Source organism: Tupaia chinensis, unplaced genomic scaffold (assembly GCF_000334495.1).
Source record: "Tupaia chinensis unplaced genomic scaffold, TupChi_1.0 Scaffold147123_1, whole genome shotgun sequence".
NCBI lineage: Eukaryota > Metazoa > Chordata > Mammalia > Scandentia > Tupaiidae > Tupaia > Tupaia belangeri.
Genome location: NW_006206975.1, coordinates 196,560 through 213,628, shown reverse-complemented (window position 1 = coordinate 213,628; position 17,069 = coordinate 196,560). Strand labels below are relative to the sequence as shown.

General features: G+C 42.1%; 1 pseudogene; it reads left to right on the top strand.

Moving 5' to 3' along the window:
- Positions 1-2,466: 2,466 nt before the first annotated feature.
- LOC102487027 (rRNA 2'-O-methyltransferase fibrillarin-like) overlaps positions 2,467-17,069 on the top strand; it is a 30,774-nt pseudogene continuing 16,171 nt past the window's right edge.

Sequence of the window (17,069 nt, the reverse complement as noted above, 5' to 3'; positions counted from 1 at the left end):
TTGCTAATCTTCAAATAGCTCCCCCTTCCAGGACTAGCCAATTCTTAGGGATAGCAAACAGTCCTCTTTGGAGGGTGTCTTTTGTGTTCATAACCAATTCTGTGTCATAACAAATTCAGAACCTATTCTTCATCCCCTCCTCTATGGGCCCTGACACTCAGGAAAAATGAAAATAATGTACAAGTTTATTTTGGTACAAAAAATTTAGAAATCCATTCATTGTTTATGCACTGTATGCATTTTCTGTGAACGTCTAAAGATCTCTGTTTCTCCCTTTCCTAATCAGCATAGGACCAGGTACCAGATGAGTAGAAATCGCTCCTACATCCCAGAGCAGAGCTGACTGAAATGACTCAAATTAGCCATTCCTAAGCCTTATTACTGTACCTTGCCTATCCCTTTCCACAGAAACCACAATAAATGCTCTTGCCCACATTTCCTCCTTGCCCTCTCTGCCTTCTGAGCAGCCCCGGTGTTTCTCTGTGCCTCTTATTCCTAGGGTCCTGGGAGTCTAAGATCCTCTTTCTTCATACAGTCTTATTGCCCCGGTTATGAGGAATCTCAGGTACATTTTAAAGCAGTTAGATGTCTCAATCTATCCTGCAGATTCCTGATCTTCTTCATATTTTCCATACATTTATCTCTCTATGCTACAGTTTGGGTAGATTCTCCACCTTGATTTACCAATTTAATAATTCCACTTCTACAAGTTCAATTTGATTCTCTTTCAGATATGACTATTATTCCTTATAGTGCCTTATTTTTTGTTCCTGCTCAGAATTTCATTATTTATTTCTTTAAATATTGATGTTTTTCTTTTTAGAGAGACTTTTGCTATAGGATACATGTACTCTCCAAAGAGACAGAGAGACAGAAGGTGAGAAATCGCCCCCTCCCTCCCCCGGGGAGGGGAATGGCCATGCTATAATCCCTTCTCCTCCAGTCTCCTCTCGAGATTTTGGGCATAACATGCACATGTGCCCAGCATGAGTTTTAAGTTGTCAGGTCCGAGACTTGAGCCATAGTTAACCACATGGAGCCCAGTGACAACCATTACATCCTTTGTTAGTTCCTATTTCTTTAAACATTCCTATATAGCTATTCTATATTTTGAATCTGATAGCTCTAATATTTGTAGATTTTAGAGATCTAAATTCATTATTTATTTCTGCTGGTTCTTAAGCATGATGGCTTAATTTCAAGTGCTTGATTAATTTTAGTTGTGAGCAATAATACTTGACCTTAATGCTGTTGGCTTAAATTGAAGATGCTGGGGGACATGGGGTGCCATTGTCATGGGATTACTTTAACCTTCCTGTGTAGTAAATAATAAATCTCATATAAAGAGAGATCTGGCCTTTGGCCACAGCTCCTGGAGGGTGAGTTCAAAGCCCTTGGAATGTTATATCTGAGAGAAGTCTTTATTTGCTGGGGGCTTTGTCCATTGATAATCTTTTGTTTTTCTGGTTCTGTTTCATGATGGCAATGTATCTAGTATTGATTTCTTTTCTCTTTGTCCTTTTGGTATGTAGCATAGTTCCTGGATTTGTGAATTTGTATTTATTGCCAGTTATGGAAAATTTCCAGTCATTATCCAGGTTTTGAACAATGTGGTATCCGTCTCACCACTTGAAAGAGTTGGAAATTAGAGTATCAACCTAACTTCTAGGAGGCATTGCAGAATAATGTCCTTCACAGAGGTTATATATGATTAGACTCCAATAAAAGCTGTGGACACTAAAGTCTTGGGTGAGCTTCCCTGATTGGCAAATTCTGTGTTTATCAACACACTATGATGCCAGGAAAGTAATGTGTTCATGATTCCATGGTGGAAGACTCCAGAAGTTCTGCATGCAGTGCTTTTCCTAGATCCTGCCCTACGCACAGTGTTTGATAAGTCCTTTTGGTGAATTATTAAAACTAAGGGCAGGTTGAGGAACTCCTGGAATTTCCCATTGGTATTAGAAGTGAGAGCAGTCTTCTGTGGAAGTTGTGTACCATCTGACCTAATAGTTGGCTTAAATGTTACAATTGGCATAATGCTGCACTTCCTCAAGGGCTTGGCATTAGTAGGGGAGTCTCAAGCCCAGCTTCCCAACTCAATATAGTTCATTATTCTTATGACCATGCTGCTGTAGTCAATAGGTTCAGGCTTGCTCTGCTCCTCCTGGGGAGCCACTGCTAGTCACTCTAGGTCTGCACACATGTTTCAATTTATAATCTGTGTATGGGTCTTTTGAGACTGTCTCTATATTTATTCATCCCAATAACAAAAAGTTTTTTACTTGTTTAATCTATTAGTTTAAGTCATGATGTATTTTTCTATGCATACATGCATCATGATTTTCCCAACAATCCAATAGTTGTTCTGTAATGGGAGGGTCCTCAGAACACTTAATCTTTCAAATGGTGCAAAGTAGAAATCCTAATTTTAGATTTAGTTTTATATTCATATTATCACCCGATATGTCATTAGTATTTTCTTCTGTTGAAATTCAGGCAGAAGATGTTTTCAGCTTGGGTAGTGCTAGTGAAAGCTGAGCATACCCCAAATTGCAATTATCTTTCCTAAATTACTTCAGTAGCCTAGTAACAGGAATTACCTTCTCCAAATTGTTCTTCACATGGCAGGTATAGCAGGTCTCCAAAATGGCAAATCTGCTTGTGTCACTCTCCTTAATGCAGATGTTGAGGCTGGAGCTCAAGTAGCCATGTTGAGTCAAGAAGTGATAATTCCGTGGTAATATGATGGAGCAGTAAGATAGAAGTCTAGGGCATTGAATATTTTGTGGGACTAATATATCAACTAAGAAATGCCCATTTTGAGGGCCAGGAAGTGGTATGGAGGTTAAGGCAGCTGGATCCCACATGGTTGGCTGACCGCATAGTTGGAGTCTTGGGCCCAGCGACTTGAAAATCATGTCAAGCATGTGTGTGTGTGTGTGTGTGTGTGTGTGTGTGTGTGCATGCCCAAAATTCTGAGAGGAGAATGGAGGAGAAGGTACTGTGGCAGGGCCAATCCCCAATGGGAGGTGATTTTCCACTTTCCCTTTCTCTCTCTGTCTCTCTTTGGTGAGTGCAGATACCATATAACAACAAGAAAAGAAACAAAATGCCCATTTTGGGACTTCTACTTAAGAGAGAAATGAACTCCCTTTCTTTTTTCTGGGTCTCTGCTACCTTCCCTACTTTGTAGTACTTAACTGGTATGTCCCACCTACCACTTCTCATCTTGGGTTTTCAAACATTTGATTCCAACTGCCTGAAACAATCTTTTACTTGTCAATTCTCTACTCATCACTAACGAGGAAAACAAGTACTCCTTGTTATTCTCAGATTGTACCTAAATGTTTTCTCACCCTTTCACTTCCCTCCCTCCTTTTCACCACTTCCTTTCAACCTTGGTGAGCTTTGGCCATCTGTCTGATTGGCAGGACACCCCTTTTACTTTGTGGCTAGACTATTAGGTGTCATCTCTATGTGCCAGCATTCATTTCCTAGCTGGAGTCCTTCCTTGATCTGGAGCTGAGTGCCTGCTTGGTCACGTGAGAAGTTCTCTTGCCAAGGCCTAGACCAGTGTCTGAGGTTTCTCTAGTCAATGAACTCTTACATTCTCAGTTGCATTCTGAAATACAGTTTGAGTTGAAAAAAGCTCTACTTGAGTTGTGGAGTGCCTTGTATTATGCCTGTCACAAAGGTGAAGTATAGTAAATAAACAGTGGTTCCCTAGGCTGGCTGCAGAGACCTGGGAATGTTCGTGTAGGCGTCATAAACACAACTATGATGATGATGTCAGCTGAAAGGGAAGGCGCACTGCTCCCTCTGTAATCCATGTGAGAGGTACCTCTAGCTACCTACCAAGGACAGAGGGCTTCTAATCTGATGATGAACAGAGTCTTGGACAGTTACTAGTAGGTAGGGCAAAGTGCCTTGAAATGTGCCTTTTTTGGTTCTATCACCTCCCTCTCTTGTTTTTCTCCTTCACTTTATTCTGTAGAATTGGTTAAGCCAGCATTTCTTTTTCTTCTTCTCCTTTTCTTTTTTTTTTCTTTTGTGTTGAGTTCAGGGAGTTGGATGGTTGAACCCCAGATGGCCCTTAGACTACTCCACTTCTTTATCTATCTCCATAAGCACACGTGAACTTCTTAGTTTAGGGGGTTTGGGGGAAATAGTCATTCCGGCTAAGGTCCCAGGAAGATCTACTTGTTTTAAACCGAGCTTTGTTTGGAATGTCAGGCCTTCAAGAGCTGTTAATAAAATGGTGTATTAGTCTCATTCTGCTATTGTACCTTGTGTTTCTTCCTAGAACCTTGCTGCAGGCAGTAGATGTGATTACAGGGCAAGATTTGTCATTCACATGGTTATGAATAAAGTGGAAAACAGCCACATCCTTTCTTGTAATAATCGTGGCGAAGTAAGAACTCGCCATGTAGTTACGGTGCCCAGCACTGAATGGCAGCTGCCACTGCTTCTGAAAGAGAAGGAACACGGGAAAGGTGGAAGGAGGTAGTGAACTGTCACGGGGAGGCCCTTGGGGTCACAACGCAGTCCGTTACTGAGTGCCCACCACAGGTTCCATAGGTTATCTCCACGAATGCTCCTTTGTGATCCAAGGGTGATCTGATTTCACCCACGAAAGGGCTCAATTATTTTCAGTGACTCCAAGACAAGTGGAGAAAAGTAAGTTGAAAGATGGGCCCAGAGTGGAACTTCCCCCCTTCTTACTGACCACTCACTTCACTCATTTCCATGGGCCTGAGCCTCTCCTTAGTCACCCTGGGTAAGACGTCAGCAGCATTAATGAAATGTGTCTGGTGAGCTGCCAATGAGGTGACGATGGCTGGCTTTTATTATGTATCCTAAATGAATTATTTGTTATGGGCAGAAATAGAAGCACTGGTGTTATTCTGTTAAGAGTGGTGACAAACTGAGTGGCCCCAGCCCACTTGGGGGTCACAGAGCTGACAGGTCTGTGGGCGTCTGCCTTCTCTGGGCCACCTGCAGTGAGCCACTGCTAGCTCTGAGGGGAGAGGATGCGGGCTAACGAGGACGTGCTGTTCCACACAGGGCAGCCATAAAGTGCTGTGTCTCTCATTAGAGACTCCTCGGCCTGGCCTTCCCTAGGAGGTAGCCAGTGTTCTCATCCACAAAAGAAGGCGAGGCCAACAGAGAACAAAGTCCCAGAATGACCCTGGGACATAATCAGGATTGGAACTCAGTGTACGCTCTGGCCCATTCTGAGCTGGCAGCTGGTACCTGTGGACAGTGGGTGGCATGTTCTCTACCATCACTTGAATCACTTTCTCCACTAATGAGCCTCTGGCCTAAGAAACTCATAAAAGGAATTGGCATATCTTTGGTTCTGCTGCAGGAATTAAGATGGTAAGAGGGAATGTTTGTGCACATAACCTAGCGTAGCAGAGTAAGGCAGACTTTACTTTAGGCATCTATGTTCCTGTTTAAGATGGTATCTCTTACACACGGATGACAGGACAGACCAAGAAAAGAGGCATAAAAATGAGATCACTACCTAGGATCTGAAGACACAGATAGACTGACCATTGAAGGAACTAGCAACATCCAGCTTTTGAGGAAGGCAGTCCAAAACCATTAGTGGTATGGATATTTGAACTGATGGGCTGACATGCCTGTCTGTTCTCCTGGAACAGAGTAGCTACAGGCAGGTAGGAGGGAGCTGTGGTGTGAGCAAGGGTGCATATCTGCATAATGCATTTGCTTCAAGCTGCATCCATCCTCCATCCCAGTGGAGAAACTGAGGAAGTTTAGTAGCTTTGCCAGGGCTAAAGATGATCATATCCTCTTTCAGGTTATCAGTGAGGCCCTGGTTTGGGTTTTATTTCTGCCATGTTTGTGGGGAATGGTGACAAGAGACTCAGGGTTTATCCAACTGGGATACAATGTGCTGCCTCTACTGCATGCACCAGCTTGGTCCAATGCCCATCAGATGTGAGGAGATTGTGCACATGCTTAGATTAATGACACAGGACTGTTTCTTTCAAAGAGCATAGCAAAGAGTTCTACAAAACTGAAGGAGTGTTGTGATATCTTACAGGCGTTTACAAAGTCCTCTTGGAAATTGATTTTTTATTTTGAAATCGCTTTTTAAAAAGCTGACACCAAGAAATTGTTTCCAAGGTGATAAATGATGCACAGTATTTTCCAAGATCCCTGATCATTCATCACAGATCAGACCACAGGCAACATGAGCTTGCCTTGGTCCTAGAAATTTGCTTCATGCCTTATTATTTATTCATTGGGAGAATCAATGAGGAGTAGGAGGCAATGGGCTTGGTGGGGAGGGTATGGTGGGAAGGAGAGGAGAGCAGGTTTGTTATGTCTGTGTTCCAGCAAGATTACTGCAGCCTGGAGACAATCATCATATTTACTCTGTTAAGTGTTTGAATTTTCTCTGTTGACTTGTAATTGAGACAAATGGATCGGTACATCTGTTCACATTATTAAAAAAAGAAAGTAATGAAAGCACTTCTAGATTGGCATAGGCATCTAGACATTCAAGAGGCAATTAGGAGAGCTTTGAGGAGCAAAGTATGTTATCAGTGCTGTGGCTCCTTCCTCTGGCATGCTTAGCAGAAGAGACGGGCACACGGAATAGATTAAGTTGGCATGGAAAAGTGGTGGAGTAAGGAAGGGCACCAATAGGGACCAATGGGCTGGCAGCACTGAGCCACCAGTGCGAGAAGTCATACTGACATGTCTGATCTTGCATCAGCCATGCCTAAGGTAACACAAAATCAGGGCTTCTAGGAGAGGGCTATGTTCTCAGCTGCAGCTAAGTGCCTACAGTACAAACCAGAGATTTACTTAGGCTACTACAGGAAAGCAAGAACCAACTCAAGGAAGGAGCCTGTAGGAAACTGAGTGTCCAGATCTCATTTTGTTAGGATAGGGTAGGGGCTAGGATCCAGAGCTGATAGGGTTTCATCTGGAAACTGGAGACATGAGCAAAAGGCCCACCAGATAATCTGATGATGTTTTTAGGATGAGGTAAACATTGTTTGCTTTTTCTGTGGGTTCCAGACACTGGCAGCAGACCATTCCTGATGGACCAGCTGGCGTAGGAGGAGCTCTCAGTGCCCTTTCCAGCCCACAGTCTCAGGGCACATAGCTGGACCAATCAGGATCAGGCAGCAAGTCTTACCAGGTGAAGAAGAAAAAAGAATGCCTTCCCTGCAATCTGCTGTCTGCTTCTCTCCTTCACCTGAAACTCTCTCTGAGGCTAGTGAGGACTTCCTCATAGCACAAGGTTTGAAGAGCTTCTGTCCCTTCCCCACTCTCTGCCCCTCTCTCCAGCTACTGGGCAGAGCACCTCTGCTGTCTTCAATCCCTGCTCTTTCTAGTCTCCTTTCTGTACCTCTGGGAACTTGTTTGCACTGTCTCTGAATCTCTTTGTTCTGCTCTTCCTTAAATATAGGCTCCCCAAGGTTCTACGCAGGATGCATTTCTTGTCTTCCTCTCTATCTTTATGTAATCTGGTTTGTTTCCATGATCTGCTATTAGTGTAGTGTTCATAACAAAATATCATACACTGCGCGGTTTAAACAACAGAAATTAATTTTGTCACAGTTCTGAGGCTCTAAGTCTAAGATCAAGGTGTTAGCACAGGCAATTCTTGGTCCTGGTCCTCTTCCTGGCGTGTAGATGGCTACTTTCTTGCTGTGTCCTCCCATGACCAAGGAGATGGGGCAAAGCGAGAAAGCAAGCCTCTAGGTCTGGGACTTGAACCGCAGTCGACCATGTGGGAATCCAGCGCTCTTAACCATCATGCCACCTGCCAGCCCCAAGGTACCTCTTCTTATAAAGGCACTGATTCTTTCCTGGGAGCCCTGGGAGTCCTACCTTCATAACTTCTTCTATACCTGAATGTCTACTAAAGGCCCATCTCCAAAGATGATCACATTGGAGGTTAAGGCTTCAACATATAAGTTGGAAGGGGGGTCTGTAATTCAATTGTAAGAATAAAATTAGACTATCCTGTCTTACAAAGATAAAGTCTAACCTTTGCCTCTTTCGCTTCTGTACTAAAGCAGATGCTGCTAAAGTTGTAGAAACCTGGGGTAATTCATTAACACCTTGCAGGGAGCCCGGAGCCATTTGCATAACACCTTGCAGGAAGTCCGGACCCTTGTATTGTAAAACTCCTCCCTTCTGCTAGCCCCAGAAACCCAGATCAAGTGCTCCTGCAAGCCTGACCAAATGGCTACAACTGTAAAAAAAAAAAGTTTTAGTCTTGCTTGAGCAAGCAACTTCAGGGGCGCCATAAAATTACCCTTGAAACCCGTTATCTTGCTTCCTCACTCTCTCCTCCCCTCACCCCACGGACTCACGTCTATATAACCTGAATACTCCTTTGTTCGGGATTTCACTCATTATCATGTCTTGTATGACTGTGAGTGGAGTCCTAGCACGCTAGCAATAAAGCCTCTTGTATTTTACATCAAGAACCGACTTTTGTGGTTGATTGGGGTCGCCGTTGCCGTAGCACTCCCTGGACAAGGAGGTTCAGCAAGTTGCCGGCAAAAACCTTTCACAATCTGCAGTAGCTCTTTTTAGTGTTTTCTTAATGGACATTCTTAGCAGTGTTTTGTCCTAAGTAATTTGTGTGTTTTTCTAACTGAAATGATCTAACAGGAGACCCACATGGAAGTCCACATTATCCTCTGCTCAAACCAGCCACTTCTATCACGTTTCTGAGATTAATTAATAGCACCACCGTTCTTCTGCACAGTTCTTCTAGACATAACATTCTTCCCTGTGGCATAAGGACTTAGTGGTTTTTTTTTTTTTTTTTTTTTTTTTTTTAACTTAATATATCAAAGCATGTGTGTACTTGCCAGAGATGTGGGAGAAATCACCCTCAAGGGCTGTGGTCACATCACAATTCCTTCTCCATTAATCCATTTTGCCAAGATTTGGGCATGCGTGCACCTGTGCCCTGCATGTTTCTTCAAGCCGCTGCGGTCAGGATTCAAACTGCAGTCATCCATGTGGGATCTGGCTCTCTTTACCACTAGGCCATGGACCAGCCCAGGATTTGGGTTTTATTTCTCTCTGATTGCATGGTCCAGAGCAGAGCAGCTTTCTGCCAGGGCTGGGTTCCCAGTCATTCTGATCACAATAGATAATAACATAGCAGGCTGCGGCCACACCTCTTTCCTCTACTGCAGCTGATTGAAGTCATAAAGCCTGTGATTTTTCACCCTGAGAGGCTAATCTGAGAGGTATTTAAAAAAAAATACTAGAAATTCTGTTTCATTCTGGACCAAATGAATTAATATCTCTGGGAGGGGCCCAGGCCTCCTCAGGTTTCACAGGGAGAGTGGAAAAACCCAAGCTTTAAGCATTCAGCCTGAGGACTCAAGTGACATGTTCCTATGGCTCTTCGGGCAGGTTAGAACCTTCCTCTGGAAAGCTAGCTCCTACAGGGCTACAGTTTGAATATACCCCACCCCTCATTCATATGTTGAGTATTATAATGGGCTCAAGAGGGTGAGTACATAATGTGAATACAGTGTTGTAAAGTGGGGCTGGGGGGCGGGGGAGTTGAGGATTGCAGTCTAGGGTGAGGCCCCAGGATCGCTTTCTAAGGAGGTGGCTTTCTAAGGAGGAGAAATAAGACCAAAACAGACCCTGTGGACACACTTGCTCTGCTCCTGCCCTCTGACGGGACACCATGGGACTCTGTGAGAGCCTCTCAAGAACTGGCCCCTGGACCTCGGACCTACAAACTGTGAGATAAATAAACCAATCTTTTTATAAATGACCTAGTTTCAGGTATTGTCTGCTTGTGACATGGTAAGGGACTAAGTCATGTGACTTGCTTTGCTTCCCTCCCCTAAACTTTAGCCCACCTTGTGTCTTTGGTCCTGGCCCTGCCCTTTCTTGTCCACTGATCTTCACTTACTGATTGACAACGGGACTCCCTGGGGCTTCCACTTGGATCTCTTCTTGGGTCTTTTCCCTGGTGAGCTGGTCTGGTCTGAGCACCCTTCTCCCCAGGAGGGGCTGGGAATTTTGTTGCTATCTTCTTATGGCATTGCAATCCTTACTGCACACAGGACAGTACATACTGTTGCCGTCCCAATCCGAAACTGATTTGGACTCTTATTGAATTCTGCTGGTAAAGCCCCCAGCTATTTTTTAATGATAAATTTCCTTTTTCCCAATAGCTTATTTGGAGGAGGAAAGAAAAGGCATGTGTTTTTTGCTGGGCAAGATAACTAATTTATCATCAGGCAATTTTCTGATTTAGGTGTACAACACAGACAAGGGACAATATGCTAGCCCCAGGGCTGACTCAAACAAGTGTTTAATTTAGATTGTGGCATCGGGTTGTGTTTGCTTTCTGAAAACCAACTGCACTTTGAGACCTCTAAACAATAGTGAATCTTAAAAATTCAATATTCATAAAAAATAAGATAAGTAACCCAGTAGAAAAATTGGCAAAGATATAAACAGGCAATTCACAGGCAATGAAATTTAAAAAATGACCAACAAACCTGAAAAGATGTTCATTGTCACAGTAGCAGGAAACTACAAACTTGAAGACATCATTTTTCAGCAGAGTGGTAGAAATTAACATGTTGGCAAGAATATGGGGAAATGTACATACATGGGGGGGGCTTCAGAAAGTCTGTGGAAAAGTGAAATTAAAGTATTGAGTTCATTTTGGTGCAAATTAAAAAAATTCTTGCACAGATTTTTTTTTCATGATACGATATTCTGTGTCCTTTTTGAAGATGCTTTGTACAGGGACATATGTATATAACTGATGGGATTGTAATATTTACCATTGGGTTGTCAGAAAAGTCATGATGTGTTTTGCATAGAAAAACATACAAAAAATATGTCATGACTTTTCTGACAAGTCAAAATATTTTGGAGGGCAATGTACCAGTATTTATTATTTTTGTGAGTATATATTCAAATATTTATTAATCAGAAAGTTTGTGTTTATTCAGAAGTATTTTCATAGCTCCATTTTCTCCTGAGCATCTCATCAGAACAGTTTAGAACAACTCTGAGACCAGTGAGAACTGGTAAGTTGTTTAATGCAAAATTCTAAAAGCATCTCTTATTAACACTTACTCAGACATATTCCAGACAGTTTTGGACCTAAACCATAAAATAGATCCATTTGCTTATTTTAGCCAAATAAACAAAGTAAATGAATTGAAACATTTTCATTTATCAATTTTATATACAGAGCCTATGTAATTTAGACTTTTTAGAATAAAATTTGAATAACTATGAATTAGTGTTCTCTATAATAGGACCTAGAAAACTTTTTCTCTAAATGATCAGAAAGTGGACCAGCCAGGTGGTGTGGTGATTAAGGTGGCTGGATCTCACATGACTGTGTGATTTGTGCCTAAATCCCAAGATGAGAGTGAAAGAGAGGATTGTGGCATGGTCATTGCCCTGGGTGGGGGGTGCTTTCTCATTTTCTCTCTCTTCTTCTCTGTCCTGTCCAGTGAGGACACATGCCATATAAAAAAATGTAAAAAATTTCCCAAACCAAATACAAAATATTTCAGGCATTATGGGCTATGTAGCCTCTGTTCCAACTGCTCAGTTCTGCTATTGAAGCCTAAAAGCTGTCATGGATAACATATAAGCTAATGAGTGTGGCAATGTGCTAATAAAACTTTATTTATGGATACTAAAAACTTAATTTCATCTAATTTTAAAAAATGTTATTCATCAGTTTTTTCTATGAATGAGAGAGAGAAAGACAGATGGCATTGCAAACAGAGTCCCGATGCCATGATCCACCTCCGGCTTCAGCCACCACTGAATTGTGGGCACATGTTTGCCTGGCACACTCAGGCAAGTCTCCAGATGTGGACCTTTCCGTGTGAGTCAGCCCCACCAACTGTTGCATTTTACCACTACACTACTGTCTGGTCCCCTAAATTTCGTATAATTTTCATGTTATAATATGGTATTCTTCTTTTGATTTTCCCCCTAAACATTAAAACATATAAAAACTATTCTTTGCTCAGGGGTCATATAAAAACAGGCAGTGGGCTAGATTTGGCCTGCAGGCTTCATTTGCCAAAGCTTTTCTACATTAATATATTTTTCTTTCTTTCTTTCCTTTTCTTTTTCTTTTGTTCTTTTCTTTCTTTTTCTTTCTCTCTCTCTTTCTTTCTTTCTTTCCTTTTTTTTTTTTTTTTGGTGAGATTTATTGTTATAGGGCATGTGTACTCACCAGAGAGACAGAAAGTAAGAAATCACCCCCGCCCAGGGGGATGGCTCACGCTGCAATCCCTTCTCCTCCATCCTCCTCTTGGGATCTCGGGCATGCACACACACTTGTCCTAAGTGGTGAGTTTTAAGTTGCTGCATCTCGTACTTGAGCTGTGGTTGACTACTTGGGAGTCCAGTGACATAACTATTATGCCATCTGCTGGTCCCTCTACATTAGTTTCTTAATAAGTTAGAAATTACTGTAGTACTAGTTACTATATCTTTAAAAACTAACCAGAGCTATTTTAGAGCAAGCAAAATCAGTGTCTTTAAAAACATTTTATTATGGTGTAATGGTTACGTCACTGGACTTGCACATAGTCAACTATGGTTTGAGTCCTGGACCTGATGGCTTAAACTCATGCCAGGTGCATGTGTGCGCATGGCCAAAATCCTGAGAGGAGAACGGAGGAGAAGATATTGTGGTGGCCATCCCCACTGGGGGGGTGATGTTTTGCTTTCAATCTCTCTGGTGAGTACATGTGCCTTACGGCAAAAAAAAACCTCTCTAAAACGAAAAAAAACCACAAAACCTCATTGTTTTGTTAAAAAAAGCTCAGGTTTAAAAAAATTCCATCTTATGGTCCATTCTTGTGCATTTTTTGCCTTTGAGTTAGTTCTAACTTCTATTTGTATGTCACTCCTATGGATAATTATAGGTCACTATCAAACTAGGAGAGCTGATGGTGGTCATCCAAGACAACCCATCCATAAAGCTCCAGGTATGTCCCAGGTCAGGCAGCCAAGTAGCAGGCTGGTCCACATCAGGACACTGGTCACGATCTCATGTTCCGACATGGGTCCCTGCCCTAGGTATTCTGGCTCTATCCACAGCTAGGATCATCCTGGAAATATTGGGCTGCCAGAAAAGTCATGACATACTTTTTCTATGATTTCTATGCAAAAATGCGTCATGACTTTTCCTATAATTCAATAGTTAACTAAAACCAATGGTCTCATTCTAAGCCACTGATTCAGTTCTAAAGAGACAGTTGGTCAACTCAGCTGAAAAGTGACTGAACAGGACCAGCAGGTGGCATAGTGTTTATGCTATTGTATTCCTACATGACTGACCACAGTTCAAATCCCAGACCGAGTGGCTTCAAAATCATCCCAGGCACATGTGTTTGCATGCCCCAGATCCCAGTGGGAGAATGGAGGAGAAGGAATTGTGGCATAGTCATACCCCTGGGGGATGTAAAAGACACTTTCCTTCTCACTGTCTCTGTCCTCTCCTGTGAGTGCACGTGTCCTAAGGCAAAAACCTCTTAAAGAGAGAGAGAGACAGAGAGAGAGAGAGAAAAAAAAGTGGCTTATCCTCACACACATTTGGAATAAAGCAATAACCTTATGCTACCACATTCTTATTTTTAGAGTGAAAGAGTTCTCATCAAAAGAGTTACAACTCCCTCAATTTCAATAGCTTACAGAGATTTCATTTTTTTTTTTTTTTTGGAGAGGTTTTCGCTATAGGGCACGTGCGCTCGCCAGACAGACAGACAGGGAGACAGAAAGCGAGAAATCACCCCCCCCCAGGGGGGGATGGTCACGCCACAATCCCTTCTTCTCCATTCTCTCGGGATCTTGGGCACACACGCACATGCGCCTGGCGTGAGTTTTAAGTCACCGGGTCCGGGACGTGAACCGTGGTTGACTATGTGGGAGTCCAGCGACATAGCCATTACGCTAACTGCTGGTTCCCCATAGCTTACACAGATTTCTTGTGCTAAACAATTCACAGAGAGGTAGCCTTCCTCAACCCAATAAATGTTACATTCTTAGTGGTTACAGCAGGTATCTTCTAAATATTTCTCATGGCAACCAAGAAAACAGGCTGATGATACTGACTAGTGATAGAACCCATATATATATACACACACACACACACACCCACACACACACACACACACACAAATATACCAGGGATCTACGACTACAAGAAACTCTTGTAGACCACAACAAGCTCACGAATAAGCTGTTTCACTCCTTTAATAATAAGCTAACTATTGTAAAAAGTGGTAGAATGTAAGCTTTAGTTCTAAATAACTATTTATTGGTTTGGATTTCTCAGGTGAAACTTGAAACAGTCTCTTGGATGGTGTGGTTACATAAGAAGACATGAAAAGCCTTCAAAGGACCAGTGTTAAGTTTCTGGGTTTATATGTGGTCAGTCTGTGCACCTAGAATCATTTCTAAATCCTTTTCAACAATTCAACAACACGTTGGTATTCCAAGTAGGTATAGAGAAGCCAAGAATCTTTTGTGCATTCTGCCCTTCATGCTGATGACTAGGGCAACCTCCCTGAGCCCACACCTATAGCTTTTGTCATATGATCAGTTGACCCCAAGAGGCAGGGTTGGCTCAGAATGCTCTTTTTTCAGCTTTTAAAAATAACTTTTATTATTTTTTTTTAAAAAGTGAATAAATGTATTATAGGAAACTGAAAACCACAAGAAGCAAAGAACAACGTCATCATAGCCACAAACAGCTTACAGCAGGATATGTCCTTCTAGGACCTGTTTGTGCTTACAGCAGGATGTGTCCTTCTAGGACCTGTTTGTGCTTACAGAAGGATGTGTCCTTCTAGGACCTGTTTGTGCTTACAGCAGGATGTGTCCTCCTAGGACCTGTTTCTGTACACAACATCCACTTCTTTGTGACTGGGATCATACAGTATAGTATGCATCATACTCTTTCATGCATCAGGAACATTTACCAATTGTAAGTCCCAAAGCTCTATTTTGATAACCATGAATACACTATACCAAACCAATTTGTTTAAAATAAAAAAGAGTAATCCTTTCTTGGAGACAAAAAATTTCACAGAAGACAAAAATGGCAACAGGCTTCTAGATAAAATATTGGCAGGACTTAAATATCACATTCCCTTAATACTCAATTTAAAACAAAGCAGCAGAGCACTCTTAAGTATAATGTTTGTAACAGAATTTTATTATCAGCTTTATACTATTAAAATATTAGAAAGATGTTTCCATTTAATTACTCAATGTACTACCACAGTACAGCCCAAAGAAATGAACACACGTCAGTGGCTGTCATCAAATGTAATTATGAACACATCTGCACACTTTTCTCCCTTTATAAAATTCCTTTCTGGGACTGGTAGGTGGCATGGTGGTAAAGGGCGTTGGACTCCCACATGGTGGACCGCAGTTCAAGTCCTGGGCATGGCTTGCTTTCTCACTTTCCCTTCTCTCTCTCATTCTGTCCCTCACTGGTCAAATTAAAAATAAATAAATAAAATAATAAAAATCTCTCCCGTTACCCCTCTGCTGCTAACCTAAGGAATAAGCCCTGATATACACGGCTCAGAGATGGTTTAGCAATTCCATGTCCTGGATTAATCCTTTTTTTTTTTTTTGAGAGGTTTTTGCTATAGGGCGCTTGCTTTCACCAGAAAGACAGAGACAGAGAGATAGAAAGCGAGCAACCTCCCCCCAGGAGGAATGGCCACGCCACAATCCCTTCTCCTCTATTCTCCTTTCGGGATCTTGGGCATGCATGCACATGCGCCCAGCGTGAGTTTAAGACACCAGGTCCAGGACTTGACCTGCAGTCGGCTACACAGGAGTCCAGCAACATAGCCATTATGCTAACTGCTGGTCCCTGGATTCATCCTTTCTATCAATTATGACACTGATATTTACAAATTGCCTATTTCAGTAGCTCTACTTTTTCTCATACATTGCCACTTCGATACACCTATAAAGCTTAGATGTTACAAAATATTTGTCCACAATAAACAGATACTTTACCAAAACTACACATAGACCCATGGTTATAATCTAAGGCCATCTTCTACTATGGAGATACTAACAGAGAGCCCATCTTTCCCTTTCCTTTTCTCCCTCTTCCACCATTCCAGTGACTAAATACAGGACTGTATGCTTAGCTCCAGGAATTGGATTAATAAATGTCACTTCTAGAAGACTGTCTTTCCTACAAAACAAACAAAAGGACATTTATAGACCCAAGTGCAGTAGTGCACACTGGTTGGCTCTGCCTGAATACTCTTTACCTTAACTATGGCTCTCAGTCACTGTTAAACTTCCACACTTACTATCTCACTGATCTCTCATAAAGGCTACTCTGGCACTTATAAGAAACCTTTTCTTTTGTCCAAGAAACCATGCCACTTTTTTCCCCACTTCGAGTTGTTCAGGTACTGGTTTGTGCTTGCACATCATCATGCTTCTGTGTGTTGCATATAGTGGCAGTTATGGAGATCATGCATGTGGAAGAAATACTGACAGGTGAGTTGATCCCTTCCAATCCTGCTCAAAATGTCCACATTTGAGTCACAATCAGGGTGAAGCATCACTTTATTGTGTGTGCAGTTGCTTTCTCGTGCCTCATGTCGATAGTTTAATTAGCTTTGTGATGATGTGTTTTATCATCTGTAATAGTTCAGCCAAACGCTGGATGTTGGGTGGATGAACTGCCTCGAGCTGTGTAGATGGGCTCCATATTTTGTCATCTAGTGCCTCAGTTTGTACTGACTGGGCTTATGTTATTTTACCCTGCCCATTAATCAGTTATCTTTTGAATGACTGAGAAAGTTCTTGTTTCTTCTTCTGCAGGACTGGGTACTGTCTATGCTACTTCCTTGGGATGGCCATCATTACTTAGAGGAGGTACTGTTGGCTGGATCCAGAGGGAGTGGCTAGAAACTGCTTTTCTGATGAACTCCATCCCATGCTCAACTCTGTCAAGTCAATGGAGTAGTCTTTGTCTACTGAGTGTTTCAAAAGCTGCT